Source organism: Astatotilapia calliptera, chromosome 14 (genome assembly GCF_964374335.1).
Source record: "Astatotilapia calliptera chromosome 14, fAstCal68.1, whole genome shotgun sequence".
Taxonomy (NCBI): Eukaryota; Metazoa; Chordata; class Actinopteri; order Cichliformes; family Cichlidae; genus Astatotilapia; species Astatotilapia calliptera.
This window is the reverse complement of record NC_137435.1, coordinates 6,816,552-6,830,046: the sequence shown is the minus strand read 5'-3', so window position 1 is coordinate 6,830,046 and position 13,495 is coordinate 6,816,552. Positions and strand designations below refer to the sequence as shown.

The 13,495-nt window shown below is 39.9% G+C and overlaps 1 protein-coding gene across 3 annotated transcripts in view; it reads right to left on the bottom strand.

Annotated features, from left to right (window-relative positions):
* Window positions 1-13,495, bottom strand: part of treh (trehalase (brush-border membrane glycoprotein)) — a 54,688-nt gene that overhangs the window by 33,251 nt on the left and 7,942 nt on the right. The window lies entirely within an intron of this gene.

Genomic DNA, 13,495 nt, shown 5'->3' with positions numbered 1-13,495 from the left:
AACATCCGAAGTGAAATTCAAAGGCAAAAAGGCTCTTTACCCCTGTCGTAATTCTCCTCATTGCAATATAAATGGAACGAAGGAATATGCATCCAGCCATTTGCTGCTATCAAATCACAGATTCATGGGAATACAAGCCACTGTTTGGTACAGATAAATGTGTAGCACTCAAAGAACAGAGCGAGGCAACCTCAAACAACAGCGCCAGGAGATGCTGAGGGTCTCTGGGCAGAAAGAGGAAAATATGTCACTCAAGTTGTTGAGTGTGATGAATTTTTAGTGCGTTATTGAAGGCTGCCAGATCAGAATCTACATGTAACAGAAAGAGCTGTTTTGATACTTGTGAAGGAAGAATGGAGAAAAATCCTGGAACGTTTTTATTATGTGTGTCGCTAAGCTGTGTTCAGGATAAAAATTTATCCAAATAAACAAAGTGAGACCTTCATCAGTCCACCAGCTGTGACACTTCAATTATTACAATTATTGCCAAGACAAGGCCAACTCTATTAAAAATCACCCCAGTATCTAAAAGCACTCAGAATGAGAGACATGTGAATGAGCTTTCTATGAGCACAGCAAACAACAGTCGCCTTTCAGGACAGCACTGTCTGTTATAAGCAAAAAAAGAAAAAGATTTCAATGATATTTTATTTTTGCCGCAGTGGTCAAAGACACCGTAGGGTCACTGGGAGGCCTGTAGGTGTAATTAAGTGGGATCATGCATGTTTAAGCTTAATCACTAGATAAATACTTTATAATAGAACAAACCACTTTGCAGGTCAGGGTTCAGATATAATTGTCTTTTTATAATATTTCATTGTTTCTCATTTCCATAGGACTCAAAACCCGCTTTAGCTGTATTATCCATCAAGTCTGCATTTCTTTCTCATATTGTCATACACTCCTATATTCAACTGCTCATTAATGAAAATATCAGCCAATCACATGGCAACATCCCAAAACAATTAGGCATGCAGACATGCTCAACACAACCTGCTGAATTTCAAACTGTGCATCCAAACTACTACTACTGGGATCTTTCCACACACCCATTTATCGGTTTAACAGAGGGAATAATATGAATTTAGCAGAGATTCCTTGGTGTTCATACCTTGAGTTTGATGTCAGAGATCTGAGGAGAATAGCCAGATGTTTTGAGTTGATAGGAAGGGAACAGTAACTCAGATAGCCACTCATTACAATCATGGTATGCAGGACAGCATCTATGAACACTCAACATGTTGAACCTTGTAGCAGATGGGCTACAGTAGTAAACGATCACATGACACCACTCCTGTCAGCTAAAGCCAGGAAGCCGAGGCTGTGATTCGAATGGGCTCACCAAAACTGGACAATAGAAGATGGGAACAGGTTGGCTGCTGTGAAGAACAACATGAAAGCCTTGCATGGATCTTGCCTCAGATCAACAGTTCAGTAACACTTTGGGCTCCCTAGTATAAACTGAGCATAATTTAGTATCCAAAGCCTACTCAAGTGCTGATGACCACACCACACCCTTTATAACCACAGTGTCTTCTGATGGCTGCTTCAAACAGGATAATGCACCATGTCACGAGCCTCAGATCATGTTAAACTAGTTTTGTTTGTTTTTGGTTTTTTTTTTTTAAACATGACAATGAGTTCACTGCGCTGTACCGGCCTCCGCAGTTACCAGAACTTATTCCAACATAGCATGTTTGGGATGTAGATGGGAGAGACCCGTCATGGATGTGCAGCCAACAAATCTGCAACTTTCTGATGCTCAATTATCTCAATAAGGACAAAAGTGTTGAAGGCAGAAGTCAGATCAAGTATTAACAAAACATTAAAATGAAGCCAAAGGATAAATGCACTGTTTCTGCCCAAAGTAGCAGCCAGGGATCCAACCACCAACCTTCTAATTAGCAGATGACTTGCTCTGCCTCCTGAGCTACAGCCACTTTACTATTTGAAGTATTCTTTCAAGTCATTTTCTGCACATACATGTAGAATTCATGATAAAAACAAACTCCACACATAGGGATTACAAAGCCGAGACGCCAAAAGTTTCAAAATGGGTATAGTTTTTAAAATTGCTCTAACATTTCTGAACTTTTTGGCAGAAATCTTTTCTAATAATAGAGAAAATTTGCAATAGATTAAAAGCAATGGTTTGTAATTGTCTATTATAAAACTTCTTTTGTCCTGACCTACAGGAGAATTGCGCAGCTTTGTGCTGAAATGAGCAGCTGATTAAATGATCAGTCACCCAACTGAAGTCGGCTAAATTGGTACTGATGCCAGCTTCTCTGTTTAGATTGAAAGTCTTGAGTGCTGGTTGGACAAAACTAGCCAAGCTTTGTAAGCTAGCTTTTGCATTAAATTAAAGTTTACTGACATCTTTAAGACTGAAACGGTTAAAACAACTGATATGTAAGAAAAGGGGGGAAAAAAACAAACTGGGGAAAAAAAAACAAAAAAAACCAAAAAAAAAAAAAACCATACCTTGGACCTATTTGGATTATGAACAATGAAAATAATGAACAATGATGCAGTAAAGTAACTGTTGTGCTGAAAGAAAACCTGCATTGGGAAACTGCATTAAACACGTGTTTGCTCACTTTTGGCTACTTATCTGTAAATGTGTTGTTACTTTACCGCTAAATTACTGTCATCACCATTAATGGGGAAATAACAGGCGTGATAATGAAACCGCATTAGAATAGTCTAATACATTTTGCTCTAATTGTGATGATTTCCAGTGAATCGAATTTAATTCCTAATTTAGCCAGAAACCTCCTGGATTCCCCTCCAGGATCCCTCATGGGGCTCTCTGGATCCCACTCAGGGAGCAGCTGCTCTACCTGTGTAGCAACGCTTTCTCTGCACCCCCTCCTCCCTGCTAATCTGTGACACTCACTTATTCATATTCTAACCTGATTAAAAGCTGAGCTTGTTTCACATTCGGGTAGCAGTTAGTCTTGCTATAAACCCCCTTGAGGTTGTGTCCCTCCTCCTCTTTCCTTCTCTCTTCGGATTCTGTACATTCACACCTGGCTTGAAGGTGAAGTAGCTGAAAAGATAGCCAAATAACGATGTGTGGGAGTGAGAATGTGTCCAGGGCAGCCCTGGCTGCTGTTCCTTCGACTAATGGTGGCCATGTCCAGCCACTGATTAATTAAACATCCCTTGGGGTCATGGAGTCATGGAAGGCGATGTAATTTATCATCTGGCCCATGTGTAATGGAGTGTGGCCTACTGCAGAGTCTCTCATTAAGAGTGATAAACTCAGTAGCTGCATCCAAGGCCTCTTCGCAATTCAGCGAGGCCAGAAAGGAACAATACGGGGACGTGTCTTCTCTAAGAGCTGCCTCTATTTTGTCCTGGAAACCAAACGGGTGCGATTGTAATCGCCTGACTTTCACCTTGAACTGAGTGCTCTGCCCACTTGAGGAGGATTTAGAATATGCTGCAGATGGTTTGGGGAAATGTTTTGCCTTCAGTCTCCATTGTCAGTCAATGTAAGAGATCATTTGAGCCCTAAATCCCCCATTAGAAACAATCCTACCATGGGAGCAATATCTGTAAATCCCAACTTGTCAGTACCCATGTTCTTTGATGCAATTTGAGTTTGGCTTTCATGATGCGTGGATAGACAGTGTACCGCCCGCAGATTTTGAGTAGCCCAGAGGTGTCATATATATTTAAGAGGGGGGAAATATTTGTGTAAAGCCATTTGTCCTGCAACACAATAAAACTCCAAGTAATTTGTTAATTATCAGTAGTCTATAGTCTGTGTTCACAAAAATAACATTTGCATGTAGTCATTGCTGCTGTTTTTAGTAAACGACACATGATGCATCTAAATACTGTGTACAAATAATATATACCTATTTTAGTTATTTATATTAATCACTGTGTATTTTATACCCGAGTGCTTTGGCAGTGCATTTATAGTGCAATGCTAGTTATGGCAACTTTATTTAAACAGTAACAAGGTCACAGCAGATGATAGTTTGCATGCATGATTCATGTGAACTATAATGATACAGTAATCATTACACATATACAGACTAATCTTTTCTAATAGTGAAATAAACATTGTTCTATCTGCTGTTTACTAATATTTTAGTTTTTAAACTTAGTTTTAGTTGATTTTGGATTTCTGTTCCTGACTGATCCTCTTTGTATCAAAGTTGTGAATCATACATGGATCCTATGAAGTTGCAGTGTAATAAACTGAAACAGCTAGAAGCAGGAAACAACAACTTCAGCTCCTGTTAGCATTTTGATAGATCAGGATTAGGAAACATTCATTGTCTCATTTATAAATTCTTACTGACAGGTGTGTGTGCGCGCCTCTGGAAACTCGCACACCTAAACTTTAGTTTTTGCTCTTCACTGTTCATAGACCAGTGTTGGTGCTGACACATGGACAGAGGGCTCATGCTCGGAATTTGCCCTGCTTGGGAAAAATAAAGCATGCTCTTTTTCTGGCCACTCTTTGAGACAGGCCTGATTACAGACTTGTTTTGGGTTTTTTTTTTTTTACTTTGAATTCATCAAAACTGAAGCACAGACTTCTTGGACCAGTTATCGGCGTGGAGTTTAATTCAATAAATGCTCTAAAAAGTACATTTTAATGACTCAAATTAGCCGAGGTGAAGCCAAGCAGACAGTCAGCAGCTACATATATCAGCACAGCTGTTACATCCCTTAATTTTTCAACACTGGAGATTTCTGCTTCATACACAGCAGACAATATGAACACAAATCCTGAATCCACATGTGTCCCATCTGCACAAATATGCACCAGTTTAATGCCTCCCAAGACCAACCTGCTTCTAATACCAAAAAAAGCTAAACACTGCCAAGAATCAACAAGTTGTAATGCAGTCCTTCCAATATGCATAAAAAAATAAATAAATTAAAAAAAAAAAAAAAAAAAAAACTGTCCTGACTGCCCCTGTCACACTTTTTCTGTAGCTAATACATTTTGCTAATTGGCGTTCAACCTAACCTTGGTGCCCATTTCTAAGGCGCTCACATTATTCTGTTGACAACCTGTATTTAGGTGCTGTCTCAAAAAAAAATGGTCTCTCTCACTGCAGCTCGTCTTCTGCCTAAGCGGCCGCGTGCAGTTCCATAACCACAATCGGTCCGTTTTTCCCCGAGACTGAGATTTACGGGCCCCGAGAAGCTGTCTAACTCGATTAGCGACAGCTGATTCTGAAAATCCGTCAGCTGATTAAACTTGCGCGCACTGATCTGATGCTAGTCATAGACATTTTTCCTTCACTTTTCAAATCCTGGCTCATTTATTGTAACATAATGAAAATTAAACTTGATACTTCAAAAGAGATGAACTGGGACCAATATTGTGAAACTATTACAAGAAACGAGACTTTGAACTCTGTATAATTATGTGATGTGAGGGAAAAGCTCACTCTGGATGGGCGGTTTTCCCAGGTTGGACTTGTGTGGTTTAGTAAAATATGAACTACTGAGAATATCTATTCCACTGAGAATTTTACTTTGTTAAGCAATTAAGAGATTCACAGTGTCAGCAGTGGTAAACTAATTAATAAGCTTGAGTTTCCACTCCGCCTCTTCATGTCTCCTCAGATCTAACTGGCCTCTAATGAAACTAATTACTTTGTTGTCGTTTTGAAGGGTCAAAAGCCAAAAACCATTTGCGTTTATTGTACATTTGAAAGTACTGAGCAACACACACATCCTCCCTAACATTGTCTGAATTATGTAGTACAGGCTGTGATCAGTTCTTCCCGTTTTGCTCTCATTGGTAAATTCAGCAACGTGACCCGAGAGGCATGCCACTGCTCACCGCCTGCCATTTTCCCCGGCTTCTCCCGCTGAGCGGCGTAGGCGTGACTCAAACGATCTTCCCCCTGCTAGGCAGAGAACAACCATGAGGCCCCGCAGCTACACTCCTGCTGGAATATCAGAGCATCTGTCCCCCCTGCGGCTTGCCTTTCAAACAGCATAAGGCCATCTTCTCCCAGCACCAGCATTTTTCAAAGCCAGAGCCAACGCTTGGGGAATATATTATCATTGCATCCTAAGCCCATCTGGTAGAACAACACCTGGGACAACGTTTACACCGATTCTCGAGCCCACACCCACCGAGAAATGCTTGCCTCAAACACTAACACAGAATCTTTGCCATCGCATGCTATTAATTATTAAAAGTCATTTTTGCTCACCTCCTTTCTGCTGACTTTTTAAATTGACAAGATGACATCTGATAAGAATATAGCTTTTTTTTCATAAATCTGCATCAGCATATCAGATATTAAAGTAGATGAAATGAACCGAGGGCTATTTCCTTGTGGACAAGACAAAAAGAGAAAAAAAAAAATCACCAAGATGCAGCAGTGAATGGCACGCTGGGGTATAATATATCATAAGACCCAGCAAATTTTCCATTTAGAATAGATGACAGTCAAACACAATAAAAGCTGTGAAGCTCCAATATTTCCTTAAAATGAAATCCTCTTTTCTTTCCCTCCTGAAGGCTGTTCTGGAAGGATTTGCTGATTACATGGTTCACACGGCTTTGACAAAAGAGGAAATTGGTTTCTTTTTATTATTCCTTTCCAATGGGACGTAACAGGTCTCCAGTGGACAAATATGGTCTTGACCTGACCTTCGTGAATATTCAGATGGTGCGCATTCCTAATAAGGGGATAGGAAAGGGAGAGAGTGGCAAAAAGAGCCTCCTTTGTTTTGTTTATGCAGAGAGAATGAATTGGCTTCATCATCAAATACAGAATTTGCCAATGTGTGCATGTTAATCACAGGATGACACAGCTTGCACTCGACTACAGATATCTAGTTTGTTCATAAACAGGTACAATAGAAAGAGAGAAGCAACTGCATACTGATTAACACGACTGGAACGGGTATTACAATGTGCAGCCTAAGACAAAAATAAGGGGATGTGTACACCGGTATGCTGTATGCTCATGTGTTGGAATCATAAATCAGATGGTAGCAATCCAGACTAAATCAGAAGGACCACTTTTGATTTGCATGTTTAGACATAAAAATCTGTGCAAATAATTGGTCCTGTTTGCTCTCCCCGTTCCTGCTATTTACTCTCAACCAATGAGATTTTGTCAAACCTGCTGCCAACCAGCTCCGATTTTTCTCTGACAGATCTACGCTGCAGTTCTGTGACTCACATCCACCACCTCCTGTGCTCATAATGAGCCAAAGTGGAATTGAGCTCCAGGAGCTGCTCAGCATGCCTCTCAGGAGGTTTTGCTCTGGGTCCATCCGACCCTCGTGAAAAGAACACCACCACTACGAGGATCGTCTTAGGTCACCAAAGGGTCATTTCAGTTATCCCACACCACACTCGCACATGAGTTTTAATTTAATAGGAAATTCTACACACACGATTGTGTTTTTAGTATTTTTCTGCATGTTTTAAAATGAATATTCCTTCAGTGCATGTGACTGCAAACTTAAAGCTTTCTTAATAATCCGTATTCAACTTTGGCACAAGTTTCATACTTTCAAAATGGTTCCATTTGACTTCCAAAAAAACAACAACAACATAGTAACCTAAAACTGACATTTGCATATTTGACTTATCAGCGACAAAATACTTGCTGCTGCACAGGAAGACATGCTGAGTTTCTGAATTTGTTCTGACACTTATTTTTTTCTTCCTTTTCCACTCTTCCTGCTGTTTTTATCCACTGTTGTCTCATTAAAGGTGCACTTTTTCAGTTCAACAGACTATAAAAACTTTAGTTCTTGGTTCCGTAGTGTGTTGATGGTGCATCTCACCCTACTCCAGCTTTTGGGAAATTTTCAGTTTTTTGGTAAGTGATGAAAATGACAAGGAGGCTCCTTCCTACAACATAAATTCAATGGAAGGCCAATTAATGGTATACTATTGTTATTATCAATGATGAAGTTCCAGATTAGAGAACTTCCAAGTGAAAAAGTCAGTCATCAATTAGGTGAATAGTAATGACCATGTTTGGGAGAACCTGGCAGAACCTCTGATCCCATTATCTCACTTTCACAATCTCCAAGAAACTGTTTTTATGTAACGTAGAAATAATGTGCGTGTCATGTATCAGTAAATAAAAATGAATCACTTAGTTGTGAGTCAGGACCTGTAGAAACTAGATTTGAACATATGCTGTGTCAGAATGTGAAGATTACTATTATTCATGGTGTAAATTGACGTGTTTAATCAACATTGTCAGCATGATTTCAGATGAATTAATTTCAACAGAATGTTATTTTCAGGTTGTAGCTTGAAAGTGTAAACATCAGTCAGTCAGTCAAAACTGTCTCTCTTCAAAGTTCAGCTGCAAATTTGAAGTATTTGCTGTTCTATCAACTTTATTTACTGAATCTAAACATCTCAGTTCAAACGTTTTAAAAGGATCCAGACTATTACTGCAGACTGCTAAAAATGGAATAACAATGCATTAAGTATAATCTATCCCTGACTATCATCAAGCCCTAAATCTTATGTTTGAAAATGATTCTAGTTAACAGAGCCTTCGCCCATGTCTGCTGCTGTATGTTTAATGCTTATTTATTTGAGAGTATAATCAAATGGTCAGGGGCAGAGTGCAGACTCAGACTCCTGCTGTGACCTGTAGGTCACGTGCTCAACCAGGTGAGCTACAGCAGCATCTCACAGATGCTTATGCTTTTAAAAGAAATGCATTAATGTCATTCCCTAAAAGAAACAGTGATTCCTTTTGTTTTCCCATTTAAGAGCATCAATTCCACATACAGAACTTGACACAAAATGGTCAAAAAAAAAATTGCCTGGGGCACTGAGTGGGAATATCTCATCTAATAACCCATATGTTATATAGTTTAATAATAAACCTCTTCATTTGGTAACTTTATGAAGTGTGCATTAGTGTTCAAATGATTTCCCAGGATGTGCAAGTCTTATGAAGGTGCATCTTACTTTAATTAATCCATTTTGGTGGTAATTAGTTATAAACTGTACAGTGGTTTCACTTTTATTAGCAAGGGCTTTGATAATAACTCAACTGCATGTGATAATTAATAACAGGCAATTGAAGAAAAACCACTGCTTAAACCCTGACGATAATGTCTAACTGGTAGCTCAGGTGCAGTGGGCTTTGTAAATTTTGTTGATATTTTTTAAGTAGGACCAGTTCACCTCAATAATCATAACATACTTTGTGCTTAAAATATACATGTAGTATTCTAATTTTGCCACACAGATTCATTTGGAAGTGTCATGTTTGTAGTTTAATTACTGGAGTGTCTACTGTGAATTTATGCATGCTTGCAAGTGCTATATACCAGATATACGTTCAGTAATACTCCAGTGAGCATATGTATGCTGAAGGAACACTTGGTGCTAAGAAAAAACATAAGGGAATCGGAAGTAACACAGTAGGTGCCAGAAGCTCAGTTTTTCCTCCACTTCCACTGAGCTGAGATCATGAATTGTGAGCATTCTCTGATTACTGAAACGCATACTGTATATGCTTTAAAAGAAGCACAATCACTTATCATTATTCATTGCTGATTGACATATAATTTAGAATCAAATCTTCTTTAATAACACTTATCCAGACTGTGCTCGGTCTAAATTTCAATGTATAAAATCAATCAAAAACGGGAAAGTAGAGTAGTGTGAAGCTTTATTGCTGGTTTAATACGTCTTTTTAAATACACGTGTGAAATGTCTTTTTGCTCTTATTACTTTGGCATTTATCTCTGGGAGACAGACAGGGTGAATATTGACTGCGTGTGGAATAATAGCTTGCAAAGCACAAAATCTGGGCTATTCAAATATGTCTCCCCTGCAGTTGCAGACTCATGGGCTTCACTAAATCCTCCTCCCAATAATTTAATTTCCTTCCTTCTCTTCCTCCACTGCCCATGTGTCCGCACTACTTCGACCCTTCCTCGTCTGTGGAGTTTGAACCCTGGCATCCCCCTCCCCCTCAGGATGTTACACCGTATGCCACTCTATACCTTCTACCTTTAGTGCTGCAATGAAATTAATATTTCACCGGCGTTTCCTCAGCCATTTTTCTTGCTGACGAATTGGAGGTAGAAAGAAAGTTTCCAACTGGCCACAGCACAATAAATATTTAAGTATTTCCCTTGGAAGTCTTCCAATTGGGAGCTCCTTATGTACACTGTCAAGCACGAGCTTTGCTGCCATTTCTCCCTTTCCCTGTCTTACTTTCATTCCTCATCTATCCCTCCCATCTCATCTGCTGCACCATCTGTGCAGCTGTAATAAGCAGAGCTCCTCATGTGCTCTCTTTCACTCCCTTGATTTCCATTCCCTCCTGATTCTGGCTCACCCCCCTCTCCAGGCATGGCTCCCCTGCTTGGCTGTTTGACTGACTTGTTTGCATCCCGCGATGGCGCTACCATGCAGTCAAACCCACTGTGTACAAAAAAAAGACTCAGCTTGTGTTGTCACACAGTACCTTCTGCAGTCACGCAGCCCCAGTTAGCGCAACACTGCTTTCATCTCCGGGTGAAAGTATTCTGAAAGCAGAAATGTGATGACCTTACACCCATACCACGTACAAAATGCACGATCACTCTCAACTCCATCAAAACAAAAGCGTCTCCCTCTCAGAGTGAAGAGCATGCAGTCCAAATCGAACAATTCAAGTCCTCAACGACAGCAGACTATTGATCTGAGCCAGTAATCACACTGACACCTCACTCAGCTGGGTGATGGAAAAATGAGCATGATGGAAAAAGATTCTATATGCTTATGGAGTGTGGGATTAGATATTTTTTTCCTACTATAAGTTCCGGATAAAAATGGTCAGTTAGGAGGTAAGGACTCTGTGCCACTCTACAAATACTGAGAAGCTATTGTGGGGTCCATATTGATTGTATGGCTACCAGAATCAAAGGGCATAGCTGAGTAAACAAGGCATCCACTACAGCAAAGAGCTCTACTACCTCACAGTGGCACATTGGGACAAAGGTCCTAAGTGTTTTGGATAGGAGAGAAGGAGGGAGGGAGGGAGGGAGGGAGGGAGGGAGGGGGTATCCAACAGAAAAGAAATTCATTTATCCTTCTGAGATGTCTAGAAAGTTACTGGAAAAAGGAAGCATTTAAAGCACAAACACAAGCTGTGCTTTAAGAGTTCACCAAGTCCTTCCACGAATTTATCAAAAATCTGTTTGTGTACAGTTCTATTTTATAACCAAATTTTCCAAATTCATAAGATTTTTTTTACTGACTTCGCTTTAAATTCAAGCAGGATTTTCTTACCCATTTTAAATATGCGAAACTCAGTTACGTGCTTCTGTACGCCCATCTCTTTAGCTACATCTGGATCAACATGCAGTGACAGATGTGGAGCTGTTTGCTTGTGTTGCCAGCTTTGCTGATTAAATCCATTCTAACCACACCCACACAACACTGGAGACATCGCTGAATATTTTTTTTATACCAGTAAGTTATTTGGGCATATTTAGTTTAGATATTAATTCGACACTTTAAAATAAAGTTTTTAAACAGCCTATAAAATGTTGGCCAGTTGGCTGTAGTTAGATGTGGCTGTAAACGTAACCGGTTGTAAGTAAACCAGAATATATCTGCAGCTGCACTAACAACAAATGTGTGTGAGAGCCAACAAGAAGCCTTTTATTAAAAATTTATGGAATTCACAAGGAAGGTCAAATTATTTTGAGCTCTCACTTGTTGAAAGATTTCTCACTAGATTGAACGCTGCAGATGAGCCAAGACGTTAAAGTCTCCCACTAGAAGCTCTTCGACTGTTAGACTGAATTTTAAAATCTCATGTAGGAGAAATTCTATAGAAACGATTCTTCAAGAGTTATTGATTATAAAGAGTCAGATAGCCGGACAGTACAGAATCAATATTACTAAGCTGTCCCTTCTCTATCTGTATAATGCCTCCAATTTAGCCAATCTTTCCAGTTTAGAGGTCAAGGAGTTGCTTTCTTCTATAAACAGTTTAGCTACCAAGCTGGAGACAACATTTCTTGTGGAGGCCGCAGTCATAATTAAGGTAATATTACACAGAAAGACAGGCGTGATCCCTCAAATTAGTGATTGATTAGAGCATGTTGAATAGGAGTCAGTGGTGGCCAAGGAACCACGTCTGGCTCTTTGATTCACCATCAGAGGACAGACAGCCTCCCTCCCAGCACATCTCCACTGTGGGTCTTCACAGATTGCAGGGATGTAAGTAGGTAGGGTGGGGATTATCCTGGCAGAGCAAAGCAGGGTTCTGCAGCACAGAGTGGCACCATGAGGACTCTGTGGATAACGTGCAGTCTGTGATGTGTGCTGTAGAGGCTAGTGAAAGCTGAGCCAGGAGGCAGCACTGAAGCATGGGCTTCCATTCAAAGCCACGCAGACACATCTACCTCTATTGTCTGCCATGCCTACCTATTTTATCCCCCCCACCTTCGCTGCCATTTGATAAGATTTCACACATTTTTGCATATCACCCTGCATCTTATTCTCATTATGGAAATCGGGGGCTGCTTCTGTGCCACTAGTACTATTAACATATCCAAGGCCAGAGGTGCACACAGTAGAGAAGATTAATGGGATTACATGTGGAATTTAAAATAAAATAAAAAAAATAATCCCCAAATCCATCACATGGCTTTAAGTGCACCTTTTCTGCATCAGGTAAAAACATCACAAAAATGTATCAGATTGATAAAAAAATAATAGAAAAATGTGAACTTTAAGCAAAGTTAGTATGCTGCTTTTGTACACAGGGGTTGTTACTGGATGACTGCTGACAAGAAGACACTCTGACCTTTGCTTCCAAAACAACATGTAATCCAGTTGTCACCAGTACTTTACAATTCATGCACCACCCAACGAGTGGGCTTCTTAAAATAATGTCCTCAGGTACTTGTAATTAAATGCACATGCTTGTGTGCACACAAACGCACCGCCTTGTCACCTCATTGCCGCTTAACTGCCGGACGACTTTTTTCACACTTTAGAGCTCGATCTCATTAACTGAGCACAACCCATTTCTGCTAAAACAGCATGATAATGTGGGAGTTGTCAAATAGAGCAGGTTCTACTTGAGTTACTGCTGTCAGCAAGGGCTGAAAACACAATGACTGCTGCCTGCTGCTTAAACATCTCTAAACACAGCACACAAGGCTGCCACTGTATGAGTTATATGTATATAAAAAATAAAATAAAAAAAGAAGCTGCCAGCTATATGCCTTGTAGATTGAGACTCACAATAGGACATTACTACAGTGTGATCTTTGGGGTTGCACGGACTACTGCACCTATTGGCCTTTTGCCTATTTAAATTGCAGTCAATCTGTTGTGTTCACTCATGCTAAAGAGAGGGATGCAGTGAAATCCCTGCTTAGGGCTCACATCTTCACACCAAAGGAGGATGCAATTTCTTCTTTAAAAAGGCAAATTTCTCATTACTTTTTTGACAACCATTTGAATATCTATATAGACTTAATTTCATGCTTGACCAGG